The following is a 3,600-nucleotide window of genomic DNA, read 5'->3' as shown; positions in this document are numbered from 1 at the left end:
AGCCTGAGAGACACTTTGAAAATTCAGATCGCGATGCTGTGGTTCCAGTGCAGACTGTTTGGTATCAACTCCCCTGGCACCTGAAGACACAAGGACATTAATGGAGTGTCACTGCTTGTGCAAACAGTCATACTGCAGCCTGAATTGCTTTGCCAGGATTATTTTGTTTTGCTTTGTGTGTTGGGTTTTGGTTTGGTTTGGTTCGGTTTGGGGGTTTTTTTCCCATTTTTTTGTTTGATTGCTTTTTGTTTGTTTGGGTCTTCTTTTGTTTTCCGTGCATTATATTATTACTATTATTATTATTATTACTATTATTATTATTATTATTATTATTGTGGGGTTTTTTGAACTTGCAATGAATTCGCCCATATTATTTCCAAGTTTTAGAAAATAAGTTTGTTCTACAAAGTGTAGTTAAACTAAACTTCAATTTGACAGGAATAATAAGGAACTCTTCATGCATTTCTTTTATTGTAGACTGCAGCATTCAGTAGGATTACACTCATTTGTTATTTCCACAACTGATTTCCTGACACTTGATCTGTTCCATCTACTTTTTGGAGGTTTTTTTAGCTGTTACTCTGTATATTGTGTTGACCTCTCTGTTGAGAAGACCTTAGAGTACTAAGAGGCCTTTAAAAGCAAAGCAAAGAGGAAGCTGTAATGTCTGCTTAACAGCTGCTACATCTTTTATGTATTATTAATCTGCATAAAGGATACTGGTTTTCTTAATGTGTTTTATTAAAACTTGTTCTTGTGGAAGGAATATTTGATGAATCCAGGTAATTTACCCTTGCTCTGGTAACTGTCTTAAATCTAACCCTTACCTGGAAATCATCCAGCAATTGAAGAAACCTGGTTCTTCACTATTTTATATTTATGAACTGGGCAAGAAAATCTATGCTTTCTCACCTCTGATTTTCAAGTTTAAACATAAGCGTTAGCTGTTTAAAAGATACTAATATCTAGTATTAAATTTAACCCACCTCAATTTGCAAAACTGTCTAGGGATTGACATATTTGAAAGACAACCATAGGAGATACCTAGCTGAACAACAAAAAACTGTTTCATGTATACTAGTTCATAGTCAGTAAGGCTATTGTCTTTCATTTTGTAGATTATTTCAGACTTTCCCTTTAAACTGGAGCAGTTTATACTGGAGTTGTTAAATAACTACATTATTTGAAAAGCCTTTAAGACTACCAGAAGATTAATAAAAGATGTATGTGAGGTTCTTGTGGAAATGACAGGTTTATTGCTAGGCATAGGTTTTCACTTTTACATTACTTTGTATCTGTTACAGTCCACAATGTGCCTTAAACTTTTGTAAGTCTTGCAATTAAAAAAAGCTAACAAAGCTGGGGAAAATTGCTTACCCAGAAGTTTTCATGTTTGACCTGGTATGATTGAATTTTTTGTTTTGTTTTGTTTTGCCTGTGGCTTCTTTCTGAAAGTGTATCCTAGATACATAGTTAGCAACTAGTTATTTTAAAGGTCTGATTACTACCGCTTAGGGAATGCTTAAAGCTGTAATACACATAGTGTGGGTTTGTTTTGGAATTTTGGTGGGCTTGTTGGTTGGTTGGGTTGGGGTTTTTTACTTATATTTTGGATTTAGTTTGGTTTTGTTGTTTTTTTTTTTTTGGGGGGTGGGTTTTGTTTTGTTTTGGTTTGGTTTTTTTTTTTACATTCAGACCCAAGTCCAATATACATCTATCAGCTTCAGATATTCTGCTTATTTTACCTCTTTCAGTAGGTCTTTGAATATGTCTAAATCACTAATCAACAACTGTAAATACTATGTTTTGCAAATGTGTGACATGTCTTGAAAACACATTTTTAAGTAGGAATCCATACTTCTGTTTCCAGAACTCGGACAACCTAAACGGTACCACGTTTTAATTTCATTGAGTACCATTCTTACTTCTCACAGGAATAAAATCAAGCTGGATCAGTCAAGAATGCAGATCTGGTGCTTTTTAACCAGGCAGAGCAACGTGTCAGCATGTTTACACAGGTTACCGAAACAAATCATACATATATGATCACTTTTGAAATTGATTGGCCTGCATGCTACTCAGCTACAATGTATTTTTCCTCATCCATTGCAATGTAGTGGAAACATGCACAGCCACTCTGTAAGCTGAGTCCCATGACTCACATCACAGCATGGTTGAGGGCAACCCCAATATGTTCCTCTCTCCTTGTTACATCTTTGGTATTTTCTGTACTACTTCCGTGGCATAACCTGCATGCTTTGTAGGTTTTTATTAATGTTAATCGAATTATTAAGCCTCAAGACTGTTCAAGTTTAAAAGAGGTTACAAGCCTGTAATTTAATGAAAATGGGAAGGTAATCTTCACTTTACTTTTACTGTTCATCTGTTGAACCATGTTTTCAGTTGTCATGTAATTACGAGCATTTTCTGATCATGTTCATTTGACCACTGCCTTTGTAATACCACATGTATAGAATTACTAGTGTGCTAAAATGTTTATATCTTTTGAATATAAATTGTTTCATGTTTGTTCACAATGTTTTTATAATTTATACATTCCAGTTTTCTTATATAAGAGAAACTAAAATACAGGATGAAAGATACATTCTTGGGAACAATCAAACATGTCTTTTTTTATACATATATATATAGTTCTTTTGAATGTGGATGTAATAACTTAGTTGAATTCTACTCATGAACATTGTTCATGTCTGTAAGATTGGAAGTTAGGGAATCTTTTATATGAGTTTTGCTCTTCATCATCAATAATTATTTATTTGTGAACCCAATCCATTTGTTTTATTTCTAGAAAGACAAATGTAAAACATGTATGTAGGGTTCTATGTAGGTGTCTAAACCTTGGTGGTTTAAAATGATATAAATAAGGAAGTTTGAGCAAGAAAGAAATATAAAAATTAGGAAAATAGAAGATAAGATTAAAATTAAGACAGTTGTTAGAAAGATACAATAACAATAGTACCTTCCCAAACCTCTAAATGCAGGAACTCCAGAACTGTAACAAACCATAATTGTATGAAGCTACGTGTTTTTTATTCCTGATGATCTTTTCTGAATAGTTGGGCAGTTCTGCTCCTTGCCACTTGTGGGTTATTGAGGTATCCGTTTTCCAAATACATATTTTGTCACATGGTTTTGTTGTGGAATTCTGCATTCTCTTTCTTTTGCACTCGTGTATTGGAAATATTTCAGGACTCACTTTTGTGCTCATGGGGCCTGTAAGCTATTCAGAAGGATGGAATGGAAAAATATCTTTTGGAGGATTTTTCCAAACCATTTTAGAAAAGGCATTTAAGTAAGGGAGACTAGAATGTCGTAGTACGCCATCATACTAGGGCTTGGTATGGGGGGATGATTCAGATTTGATGGATATTGTTTATTGCTCCTGCTTCAAGCTTCTGCTGTAGTGAATCTGGACAGGTATGGAAAAGCATGAAAACTAGTAAGCCAGGAACTTGTAATGATTTGACTGCAAAAACTTGAATCTCTTTTATTTGGGTATTACATTGTTTTACTGTAACCTTCCTTTCACAGTAAGTTGATGCTTTCCCCCCCCCCTTCTTTTTTGTTTTTCCTTTTTTT

This window comes from Nestor notabilis, unplaced genomic scaffold (genome assembly GCF_000696875.1).
Source record: "Nestor notabilis isolate BGI_N333 unplaced genomic scaffold, ASM69687v1 scaffold5977, whole genome shotgun sequence".
In the NCBI taxonomy this organism is placed as follows: Eukaryota; Metazoa; Chordata; class Aves; order Psittaciformes; family Psittacidae; genus Nestor; species Nestor notabilis.
Note: the sequence above shows the minus strand (reverse complement) of the source record.